Below are 13,626 nucleotides of genomic sequence, written 5' to 3'. Positions count from 1 at the left end.
AATGATTCTTACCCAAGTGTAGAGAAACTAAATCAAATTTAGATATAAAGGTCAGTATGATTGCAGTAACGTTATCACTGCACTGGTGCTTGTTTTCCTTCTCTGCACCCTAGAATATTAGGGATTGAATTTTAGATGTTTCATATATAAATACTTTGCACATCAGATCCATTCACAATAATTCAGATGCATCTCACTCAGCTCAAGAAACTACTGCATTCAACAAATGGAGATAACTTGATACTGTCCTCAAAATGGAGGATCAAGTCAATCCTAACCAAATCCAAGAAAGACACTGATGTTGTGTCCAGTCTAAGGTATTAGATGTACTCATGTGCTGCAAGAAAGAAATAAGAGTTCCCTGTCCACTGATTTACTGAAGAAGGAGCTATCTTACACCCCTAAATCTAGCAGTCATACCTTGTTTCCAGGTGTGATTCAGTGAGGTCCCCTATTCAGATTTGTGACAGTGCATGATGGGTTGGCAGGGTTCAGCTGCTTTAACTCTAGTACTGAATACATACCATCTGAATGGAAGCTCTGAACGTCTTCCATTATTGTAAAAACTCAAGGGGAGCCTTAACATGAAGAGAAAAACATAGTCAAATCATTTAACAGCTTCTAAGATTTGATTCACCCTTCTCCAAGTCCCACACTTCTGATGATAGAAGGACAGGGTGTTCTGTGCTGAAGCACATCTGAAAAAAGTCTGGAAAGAGCTGAAAAGAGTTGCAAGTTCAAAGTAAATTTATTATCAAAGTATGTATTTGTCACAGTATGACACCCTGAGATTTAATTTCTTTCAGGCTCTCACAGTAGAACAAAGAAATGCAATAGAATCAATGAAAAACTACACACAAAGACTGACAAGCAGCCAGTGTTCAAAAGAAGATAAACTGAGCAAGTACAGAAAGTAATAAATAGAAATAACACCAAGAAGATGATTTGTAGAGTCCTTGAGAGTGCACCCATAAGGTGTGGAATCAGTTCAGTATTGAAGTGAGTGAAGTTATCCACACTGGTGCAGGAGCCTGATGGATCAAGGGTAATAACTGTTCCTGAACCTGGGTGTGGTGTGGGGCCTCAGACTCTTTACCTTTTACCCAATGGTAGCAGAGAGAGGAGTGCATGGCCTAGATGGTGGAGATCCTTGACGATGGATGCTCCTTTATTGCGGCAGTGCTCCTTATAAAGCTGCTGAATGGTGGGGAGGGATGGACTGGGCTGTATCCACTACTTTTTGCAGGCTTTTCCATTCTTGGGCGGTGATGTTTCCATGCCAGGCCACGATGCAGCCAGCCAGGCCACTCTTAACTTTGCAGCTGTAGAAGTTTGCACAAACTTCTAAGAAAACAGAGGCACTTCCATGTCTTCCTTATGTGCTGGCCCCAGAACTGATCCACTGAAATGATGGTGACGAGAAATTTAAAGTGACTGACCCTCTCCACCTCCGATCCTCTAACGGAGATTTCCTCCTCCTCCCGCAGTCAACAATCAGCTCGTTAGTTCTGCTGACATTGAGCTGTGGCACCATTCAGCCAGCCTTTCATTCTCTCTCCCGTACGCCGATTCATCACCACCTTTGATTCGGCCAATAGCAGTGGTTTTGTCAGCAAATGTAAGTGTGGCATTGGAGCTGTGCTTAGCCTCACATTGATACGTGTAAAGTGAGTAGAACAGGGTGCTCCGCACGCAGCCTTGTGGTGCACCTGTCCTGATGGTGACTCGGCGGAGATGCTGTCCTCGTACGAATTTAAATACTACAACAGCCATGGTAAGATTTGAACTCATGATCTCCGATTTAACCACTCCAATATCACTGTATCTACTGCCTCATTCCTTTGCCACTGACTATGTAATTGTATTGATAGCATCAATAATAAACAATACAATAGTTTAACGTGCTGAAGATAAAGGACTTGTGGCTCAAGGAAACATAATTGGCAGCAAGAGAGACAATTTCAACTCCAGCTGAGCCTCAGCTTTGAGGTTTCCTGGTTTGTTTATTATTGCAAGTCATCTCATTTTTTGAAACTATGGAAACGTGAGACATCTGAAGGTGCTTGTTAAGCAAATGCTGTCTCAGTCAAGTGCAGATGGGCTGTTATCCTGCTGTGCCTTCTGGAGTTTATGATGATTGATAAATTCTTATTTTCTACTTGGAGTGTAACCTGAACAAGTAACAAAGATTTCTGATTCTGGTCCAGCAATCTGAGCAAATGGGAACTAATGTTCCTAATTTGAGGAATGCAGAAGTCATGCAAATGTCAGCAGAGAGCAACACTGAAGCAGAGGCACTGAAATAAAATGTTTTCAGTGCAATAGAAGCAAGAGGGTACTGAAGCTCCCTTAACGAGTTGCATGGAGACTGTAAGACCATCAACATGAGGTTTTAACTTCTTCCCAGTCTCCACAAATGCTGCTTGATCTGCTGAGAATTTTTGACATTTACTATTCTTTCTGGGGGGAAAACAAAAATGGTTTAATAACCTAGTTGCGAGCAGTTACTTGTATTTGTTGTATCTTCTCACTCCCAACAAAGGTTCTACAAGTCGTTTTAATAGATATAATCTTGTTTGGTATGTTTAGGATCCGAAGTCTACTTTGAGAGAATTAAGGACAAATGCCTTCAAACTGCCTTGAACGTACTTTTGGAGCACTAAACGCTTGCTAAACATTCAGTGATTCAAAGTACACTTATTATCAAAGAATGCCTAAATTATATAATCTTGAGATTTGTCTGCTTACAGGCAGCCACAAGGCAAGGCACCCAAAAGAACCCAATTAAAACAAAATAGAGACCAACCCCCAATGCACAGAGAAAGAGGGGAAAAAAACACAAATCATGCAAACAATTGAAGCCAGCAACATTAACAGTATCCCGAACCAAATTGTGTCCTTGGATCAAATCCCCAGAGAAGCCTGGAGTAGGTCCAAAGCCTTGTTATCAGTACATCATGTTAGTGGGGCAAATCGCTGCAAAACTTGCAGACACAGAGCAAAGCAGCCACCGGGGGCTGTCTCACAGCCTCAGCATCATGGAGAGAGGAGTAAACATCGAGGGAGAGCAAGGGAATCCAGCCCGATTCTTGGCACCCTGCCTTTCCAGTCTGTCTGGGCCAGCGTTGTCTAAACAGTGCGATCGTACCTTGCATTATGACTGGGGCTCCGATGCGGCAGATCGCTCCGGGCCTAGAACATGCCATCCATTGTAAATCTCATGATAAATCTGCAGTTACCAAAACAAAATTACAAAATTGAGACATCCTTACCCAAAGAAAGTGACAGTGTGATTTCACCTTCAAGAGAAATTAAACTCTGACCTGTTACTTGCTGGTAGCTGCTTCTACCACTTCCCCTCTGACTACTTTTTCCATTTAACCATCGTCTTCTGTAGGGAAAAACTTGCCCCCTCGGCAGTCCTTTAACTTCTCTGCTTTCACCGTAAAGCTATGCATTCTAGTTTTAGATTCTGCCACTAAGAAAAAGGCTCCTTTTCATAATTTTGTAAAACCTGTGAGATAAATCATTCTTTCTTTATCAATTTTTTTAATTGAGTTTCGAGTAGATAAACATAACAATGATAGTGATACAAAGAGATCAGGATTACATTAATAACGGTTAATGTATACAGATGTGAGATAAATCATTCAAAGCACAACACCCTCTGAGGACAAACAGCTGGCTTGAGTGCTTTGTCGTGCAGTTTTAAATACTCACGCCGTCTGCCGCTAGAGCTGCCATGTAACACCTTCAAAATCCATTTCAACAAGTTGCCTAACCTCCTTCAAACTTTGCCAACGTAGAAAGGCAGAGAAAGTGATGTGGAATGTGAAGCTCTTGAAGAGATCAGCAGAAAATGCATTCATTCTTTGAAGCTGTACTTTTACCAGAAATCAACAAAGCTATTGCAGGTCTTGCTGTAATAATACAGAAGCTGGAATAGGTCATTCAATAAGGTTGTGGTTTCTACGTACTCTGAGTCTCCACAATTCCCTTGGATAGAGAAATCCAAAGACATTCTACCTACGTGGAGAAGAAAATTCCTTTCATCTCTGCAGAGTGTTCCATCCCTAATTCTGAACATTCAAGCTGGTTATTGTCATTCTTCAGTACAAGTTTAAAAGAGAACAAAATGATTGATACTCCGGATCCGATGAAGCAGAACGAAAAACACAAAGATAAAGAACACAATAATAAAACAAAACCCACAATGAATCTAAAAATAATAACAATCCTACAAGACAGAATGCAGGGGAATCTGAATGTTAGATAAGTCAGACAGAAAAATGAAAAAATGACTCTTGGCAAGAAGATCTCAGTCGTGAAAGCACAGTAGGGCAGTGACTGTGTCAGCGTAGGTATGAGGTGTGGAGTGTAAGCGTAAAGTCACAGTGCATGGGGGCTGGATGAAGGCTGCTGAGAGTCTGTGGAGAAGAGTGGATGATGTGCATGTAGTGGAACCTACTGGAAATTTTGAAAGCCCTTTTTTCTAGATTTCTCGGAGATTTACCACACTCTGTTTACACGGTCAGGCATCTTATTGTGTTCCAGCTGAGTTAACAGTTCCAATAAATTCCCTGATAATCTGCAGCCCAGTGCTCTTTATGATGTAGCTATGGAAATAGTGACGGCATTCATTGCCATTTTCAGATTAAAACTCTACTGATAATGGTACAATATCTGTCAGCTGGAGGGTGGCAAATGGAACTGAAGTATTTAAGGAAGGAGGGAATGAGAAAATGGGGAACTGCAGATTAGTTAACCTAACCTTATTGGTAGGGAATATGCCTGAGCTTATTATTAAAGGATGTTATTACATGGCTTTTAGAAAATATCAGGCAGAACATGTAAGGATTTATGAAAGGGAATGTTTGTCAAATTATTAGTTTCTTTTGAAGATGTAATACACTTCAAACTGCCTTGGCAAAGTAGCCAGCAGATTCTAACAACCCAGCCACCCCAATCTTTCCCACTTCTCCATGGAATGAACAGTTTAAATTGCCCACTAACAAACTTTTTAACGGTATCTCATTATACATTACTATAATAATAGAAAAGTAAAGGGAAAACCAATGGATGTGATGTATTTGGATTTTAAGTCTTCGAAGGGTGTAAAGGATATGGAATTGATGCTGGTGCATGTTGTTTAAAAATTGGCTGAAATAGAAGAGTGCAGAATAGAAACAGGCCTTTTGGCTCATGATACCTGTGCTGAACATGATACCAATCTAAACTAAATCTTTTCTGTCTGTACTTCATCATAAAGTTTCAGGTTAACAGGTAGGACATTTAGGAGAAGTTTCTTCACTCTAATGCAGGTGAACCAGTGGAATTCAACTGCTTGCTCTTTCAATCTGTGCTTTGAGTATCCTATGGAGAAAGGATGAGGATATAAGGAGGAATGTAATTGATTTCCCCTCCCACCTATATCCTCTTCCTGACCCTAGCACAGCCCCTTGTCAAGATGGAGCAATGTTCCTTGTCTTTTCTCTGTTTATCTATGAGCTCATTCACTTGCTAATCTAAAGGAAAAAACTTCACTTATTTAACTGGCAGCCACATTGTTTTATCTGTGTTTGTGTAAGGGAAGGTTGGTCTTTGGTCGGAATACAGCACTTCAGATCTTTCCTGAAATTGAGATTTCCTACCCTTTTTCACATAACAGAAATGATTTGTATTGTGATAGTACGGTGCATTCTGAGATTAAGTATTTGGACTTGCATTTGATGTGATGGATTCATGCAACTTGATTGTATGAGATTGTTTCTATCTATCCTTCCTCCTGGTAACCCAAAACATAGTTCAACACTATCTTGGTTTGAAAGTAAAAATGGAATTTATTTTTAAAGCTGAGGCATTGATAAAACATCAACCCATTGGTCTTGTAAAACCAACTGATGCACCAACAATAATTCTCGGAGACGGGAGGCAAACAATAGGCTTTTATTAGCAGCAAAAGTGACCACAACATCCTGGAGACTGAGGGAGGAGCAGTGCCTCCAATCGCCTTTATACAGGGGTCTGTGGGAGAAGCCACAGGAGCAGTCAGCAGAGGGACGTGTCCAGATAGGTATACACATAGTTTACCACACCAACACAATTCCTTTTGAAGTATTTGCAAATTGTACAGGAAGTGATCATTTCTGTCATACCCAAGACAGTGATACCTTCAATAGTCTGTTACATTCAACCTTTCTGCCCTCACTACTTGTAGCACGCACTGTACTGAGGTAGGATCAGATAACACAGTAACAATGCAGAGTAAAGTGCAGTGCAGGTAAATGATAAAGTGCAAGATCATGGTGAGGGAGATTGAGGTCAAGAGTCCACTTCATCGAACAAGATGTCCCATTTCCATGTGGAAAAACTTTTTCACCCAGAGAGTGGTGGATATGTGGAATGCTCTGCCCCAGAAGGCAGTGGAGGCCAAGTCTCTAGATGCATTCAAGAGAGAGTTAGATAGAGCTCTTATAGATAGCGGGATCAAGGGATATGGGGAGAGGGCAGGAACGGGGTACTGATTGTGTATGATCAGCCACGATCACAGTGAATGGCGGTGCTGGCTATAAGGGCCGAATGGCCTTCTCCTGCACCTATCGTCTATTGTCTATTAAGAGCCTGACAACAGTGGGATCCAAGCTGTCCTTGAGCCTGGTGGTAAGTGCTTTCAGGCTTTTGTATCTTCAGCCCATTCCTAGAGTGGAGAATGGAAAATGTCCGGGGGTCTTTGATGATGCTGGCTGCTTTACTGAGGCAGCAAGAAGTGCAGACAGAGTCCATGGAGGGGAAGCTGGTTCCCGTGATGTGATCAGCTGTGCCCACCACTCTCTGCAGTTACTTGTAGTCACAGGCAAAACAGTTGCTATTCACAGTTGCTGGATGTTATGCATCCAGACAAAATGCTTTCTGTGATGCATCGACCTTGATAAGAATCAGCCTTGTACCTCGTGCCTACTTCTCACCAACTTCAGATACCGATGCCCAAGAAGAACAGAATAAGCTGTCCCAATGACAATCATCAGTTGCACTCATATCTACTATGACGAAGTACTTTGAGAGGTTGGTCATGGTCAGAATCACTCCTGCCTAAGCAAGGACCTGGACCCTCTGCAATTTGCCTATTGCTGCAATAGGTTTACAGTAGATGCAATCTCACTGGCTCTCCACTCGGCCTTGGATTACCTGGATAAAAGCAATACTTACATCAGCACACACAAAATGCTGGTAGAACACAGCAGGCCAGGCAGCATCTATAGGGAGAAGCGCTGTCGACGTTTCGGGCCGAGACCCTTCGTCAGGACTAACCGAAAGGAAAGATAGTAAGAGATTTGAAAGTCGTGGGGGGAGGGGGAAATGCGAAATGATAGGAGAAGACCGGAGGGGGTGGGATGAAGCTAAGAGCTGGAAAGGTGATTGGCGAAAGTGATACAGAGCTGGAGCAGGGAAAGGATCATGGGTTGGGAGGCCTCAGGAGAAAGAAAGTAGGGTGGGGGGAAGCACCAGAGGGAGATGGAGAACAGGCAAACAACTAAATATGTCAGGGATGGAGTAAGAAGGGGAGGAGGGGCATTAACGGAAGTTAGAGAAGTCAATGTTCATGCCATCAGGTTGGAGGTTACCCAGCCGGTATATAAGGTGTTGTTCCTCTAACCTGAGTTTGGATTCATTTTGACAATAGAGGAGGCCATGGATAGACATATCAGAATGGGAATGGGACGTGGAATTAAAATGTGTGGCCACTGGGAGATCCTGCTTTCTCTGGCGGACCGAGTGTAGGTGTTCAGCAAAACGGTATCCCAGTCTGCGTCGGGTCTCACCAATATATAAAAGGCCACACCGGGAGCACCGGACACAGTATACCACACCAGCCAACTCACAAGTGAAGTGTCGCCTCACCTGGAAGGACTGTCAGGGGCCCTGAATGGTGGTGAGGGAGGAAGTGTAAGGGCAGGTGTAGCACTTGTTCCGTTTACAAGGATAAGTGCCAGGAGGGAGATCGGTGGGAAGGGATGGGGGGGACGAGTGGACAAGGGAGTTGCGTAGGGAGCGCTCCTTGTGAAAAGCAGAAAGGGGGGGAGGGAAAAATGTGTTTGGTAGTGGGATCCCGTTGGAGGTGGCGGAAGTTACGGAGAATTATATGTTGGACCTGGAGGCTGGTGGGGTGGTAGGTAAGGACAAGAGGAACCCTATCCCGAGTGGGGTAACGGGTGGATGGGGTGAGGGCATTTTTTCCCGTACAACTGCCCTTGTCCACTCATCCCCCCCATCCCTTCCCACCGATCTCCCACTGTGCCCTCTGGTCCTAGACTCAACCACTATAGGAAACATCCTCTCCTCTCCTCTGTCTAAGCCTTTCAATAAGTTTCAATGAGATTCCCCCTCATTCTCTTAAACTCAAGCAAGTGCTGGCCCAGAGCCATTAAACACTCCTCATACATTAACCCTTTCATTCCTGGAATCATTCTTGTGAACTTCCTCAAAAACCCTCTCCAATGCCAGCATATCTTTTCTAAGATAAAGGGCCCAAAACTGTTCACAATACTGCAAGTGTGACCTGACCAAAGTTCAGTGTCACAAAATTGCTCTTGTATTCTATTCCTCTCAAATCTAATCCTAACATTGTATTTGCCTTCCTTACCACCGACTTAACCTGCAAGTTGACCTTTAGGGACTCCCAAGTCCATTTGCACCTCTGATTTTTGAATTTTCTCTGTTTAAGAAATAGTCTATACCTTTGTTCCTTCTACCAAAGTGCATGACCATACTTTCCTTCACAATATTACATCTGACATATCTTTGTCCATTCTCCCAGTCTGACAAAATCCCTCTATTTTTGTAGCATCTGCAAACTTGGCTATAAAGCTATCAATTCTGTCATCCAAATCATTGACATATAACTTGAAAAGAAGTGGCCTCAATACTGACCCCTGTGGAACATCACTTATCACAGGCAGCAACAAGAATAGGCCCCCTTTAATCCCACTCCTTGCTTCCTGCCAATCTTCTATCCATGCTAGTATCTTTCCTGTAATAAAATGAGCTCTTATCTTGTTAAGTGGCTTCGTGTGTAGCAGTTTGTCAAACATCTGAAATTTTAAAGAGGATCTACTGACTCTTCCCTGTCTATTCTGCCTGTTATTTCCTCCAAGAATTCCAACAGGTTTCAGGCAATATTTACCCTTACGGAAACCACGCTGACTTTGGCCTACTTCATCATGCAACTCCAAGTACCCCAGAACCTCATCCTTAATAATTGACTCCAACATCTTCCCAACCACTGAAGTCAGGCTAAGTGGCCTATAATTTTCTTTCTTCTGCCTACTTCCCTTCTTAAATAATTTTATTGAATGTTGGCCTTAACTTGAGCTTCAGTCAATGGTAAATAGCTGACACTCACAGAACCATAATTTGATTTAGGACTGTTCTCCTTTGTGAGAGTGAACAGCTGAGCAATTGTGCAGAGACCTCTGTTAACGTAGAAATGAGTGGCCAGTAACCGGGCAGGTCACTGTCCATCTAAGATCTCACAGTTTCCACTGCACATTAGACTTGGGAAAAATAAAGAGTCTGTGTACTTCTTGGGGTTAAAATTTAAATCAAAAACTGCATTTTCATTGTGTTTGTTTGTTGCTCTCTGTACTACTGATTTTTACCCTTTGAGAATGAACACAAATCAAATGGCAGAGAGCCAGCAACTGTGGATCTACAGAGATGTGTAAAAGTTAGTTGATGTGATGAAAGCCCTCATGCTTGAACCCACTGGAATGCATGTGTCTGGTATGAATCAAGTCATTGATTGGAACCACAGGCAGTTCCAATATTTTCTTAAATCATGGATGGTTTAAGTCTCAAATGAGACTAAGCTAGTGACATTATCACCTGTAAATTGGAGGGATGCTGCTTCAAACCCCATTCCAAAGTCTTGCCCACAAAAACCTGCCCTATATATGATGGTAAACTGAGTGGTGGAAGATGATCATGGAAGATCCCAAGCACCATCTTTAATAGGAGCAGGGGGAATTATCCACAGTGTCCTTGGGACAAATTATTTGGACTTTAATACATTGCTATTTCTTGATTCCTACTGTGCCAAAACTGGCTGCTGTCTTTCCTGCATCACAAGCATGACCGGGGACAGCGCAAGAGAAGTAACAAAGTTGTTTCTATGACCCACTCTGGCTAGTATCAGCTCATGAAGACGAAGAAGGACACCATTTCAACTTGATGACAGCCAGAGTCTTAATTCAAGCAAGAACAAGAGAAGAGGAAGAACTTCTTGAAGTGTGGTTCTTCACAGAAGGATCCATTAACAAACCCACTGACATAGACCTGGTATATGAAACCTTATGATCTCAACAATCAAATAATCGCCAGTAATCTCGGGATCTGGACAGCAAAGCAAACACTTCCAACAGACCTCCCGTGAAGCTAGCCAATCAGAATCTTCTACTGCTAAACTGTTCAGTGTTTAGAACCAGCCAACCAGAACATGATGTCTAATCAATATCCATTCAGACCCCAGAGGAGTATGTAAGCAGGTATTCCAAGGAGACAACACCTTCAACTGCGTACTGATGATGGCTTCTTGATTGGAGGTGAAACGCCCGCAAAGATTTTGCCAAGCCCAGCGATCAACTTCCAAGCAGCGGTATTTCATTCCTGGCTCCATCACAGCAAGAGGTTAGCAGGTCAACATTCAGAATCAGATTTAAGATCACTGATATGTTATGAAACTTGTTGTTTTGTGGCAGCAGTATCATGCAATACATAAATAATTTCAAATTTAATAAGAAATATATACTGTATAAAAATTAATTAAATAGTGAAAAAAGAGCAAAAAATATTGAGGTAATGTTCATTTTCCATTCAGAAATCTGATTGCTGAAGGGAAGGTGGTAAAGGTTGCTCCTAAAAGCCTCCTTGTGAAAACTTTATGAGCATTGACAATCCCTAGCCCACGACTTCTCAGAGTGGTGGAGGGAATACCTGCAATGCGATTGAAAAGCTTGAATCTTAGTATTGGGAGCACTCAGAAGCCTGGTATAAATACATATCTCCCAAATTAACTGCCTGCTTGTCCCATCAAGTCCTCCTCCTCCACCTGTCTCTGCAGATCTGACGTTGATGTATCAGCCACTGCAGAACACACAGAAGTGGAGTTGAAGCAAGTCATTCTGGGTCCCGAGGGACAGTGTGAAATGAAGACAACTGTGAGTGCATTTCAGAATAATTTGACTGGCTGTAAAGCCCTTTACAGTTGCACTGAATGCTAGATAAATGCACGATATATCAGAGCAAATCTTTATTTTCTCGCATTTCCCCGAATGAACAAAGGACTCAATGTAATCTCTCAACGACTAACATAATTAGCAATCGGAATGGTGACCAGGGACTGAAAATGAATTCAGTTGTTAGCAGATCACTTGCAAACTTAATGTGCTAACGTGTGAAATGCCTGCCACTGTATATTTCTCTTGCTGTAAAAGGTGACAGCACATTTTATCGCCTGGGTCTATAGGAAAATATGAATCTAATGAAGTGTCATTTTGATAAAAATCGCATTGCTTCAGATCTAAGGTCGCTCCGTTGATGATGGGGTGACCCAGTAATCCCATAGGACTATATGCACGATGAAAAGGAATGGTAAAAATAACGAGACAGAGTGAAATGATGGAGTTTACTTAAAATGAATGGTGGAACTAGGAATATTGACTTTAAAGAGTTTTGTTTCTGAATCCAACTTGCTGAATGGGAGTTATAGCCGTAGCCCATTTTCATTCCTGGATGGAAGTTGGCTGGGTTTGAGGAGCGTTTTGCTGATTACCAACCCAGACAGTATTCTGGCGGTGAAGCCCATTTCTCGCCCTACTACTCTGAACTAGAATCTCCTGGCTTGTTGCATTATGACCCATCATTTAACTCTGCTGAGAAGTTCTGGCACAAATGGATGGTTGAGTGATGAGATGCCACCACCTCACCAGTGAGATCCTGATATTTTCCAGGGTTGCTGGCTTGCTTTGGGACTTGGGTATGAAGGTAGGAAAGTAGAGGTACTGGGTGGATTGGCCATAGTGAATTTTGTAAGTACTTTCTTCTAGTATAAATGTTTGCCCCAAATTCCTAGCCAACAGGGCAGAGCTAGTTTGGACAAACACATGTTGATACATGTAGAAGGGCCGAGATGGCCTGTTTCTGTGCTGTAATTGTTATATGGTTATATAGAAAATGGCTCTAATATTTAAAAAATATCTTTTACCTATTTTGTCTTAAGTGATTGATGTAGGAATCTTGATGAAGTTTCTCAGTTGTATCCCTGTTTGGAGTAGGAATAGTGGCATAAGACCCCTCACATCCTGGAAGGACCTGGCTGAAAGATGTCATCAAGGGCTTCCATGTCAGTCTGCTGTGAAACAAAGGAAATGGCAAAATAGATGAGTGCAATGGACAAATGGAGATCTGTGATATTGATATGGGGGGAACAGAAATATGTTGAAGGACGCTGTTCATTTATTGTCAATGCCTCCTATTAACCCGCTGACTCTGTTTCTTTTTCTCCGCTTTCTAACAAAAAAAAAAGAAAATATTGTCAGGTAAAAGAACAACGAATTTGTTTTAGTCCATCAGTGTAGTTGTAGAAATCTATTATCTTTAAACGAAATTTGAAGGCAGATGGTGCAGGATCAGATTGCAAGGAGTTGATGAATTGAGTGAATTGGTTCATTGCACACATCATTACTCATGGAATGGTGATCCTGTTTCAATGTGCAATTGCAGAGCATATGAAAAGCCAGCTATATATTTTGTACAAATTACATTACTTCATTCACATTTGCTCGTGACATTTTAGAATCCATATAGTTCCATGAAACCATATTACGAAACCAACTTTTTGTGTTACCATTTTACTGATTGTAATGTATGTTAAATATTTACTGATTAATGATAAATATTCAGCTGAAATTTTAGATGCAGATATTATTACCAATCACTCAATCTAGCTAGTAGGATGAGCTTCAAACCATCCCTGCCTGGCTTTAGTATAACGAGAAGTAGGGCATTCTCTTATTCTGTAGGTCAAATCGGTTCCAGAGTGACTTTCAATCCTTCATTGCTTTGGACAATATTTCTTGAGTTGTTCAGCAGAACAATATGCAACTGCTTCAGTCGGGAGTTTTCAGCAGTAATGTATGGGGAAAATGTATGAACCTTCTGAGAAACATACTCAAAATGCAGAAGGAACGCAACAGGTCAGGCAGCATCTATAGAGAGAAATAAACAGTTGACATTTTGGGACAAGACCCTTCTTCAGTAACTGATGACAGACCTTAGCACAAAATGTTAACTGTTTATGCTCTCTGAGCTGCTGGTTTCCTCCTGCATTTTGTGTGTGTTGCTCAAGATTCCCAGTATCTGCACCTTCAGATCTCCATTTTCATCCAATATTTGCGTGGGACACTGAAGCATTCATAAGAAGTGACAATGCCTTGTTAAAATTGTACAAGGCATTGGTAAGGCCGAATTTGGAGTATTGTGTACAGTTCTGGTCACCGAATTATAGGAAAGATGTCAACAAAATAGAGAGAGCGTACAGAGAAGATTTACTAGAATGTTACCTGGGTTTCA

The sequence above is a fragment of the Hemitrygon akajei genome, chromosome 3 (genome assembly GCF_048418815.1).
Source record: "Hemitrygon akajei chromosome 3, sHemAka1.3, whole genome shotgun sequence".
NCBI lineage: Eukaryota > Metazoa > Chordata > Chondrichthyes > Myliobatiformes > Dasyatidae > Hemitrygon > Hemitrygon akajei.
Note: the sequence above shows the minus strand (reverse complement) of the source record.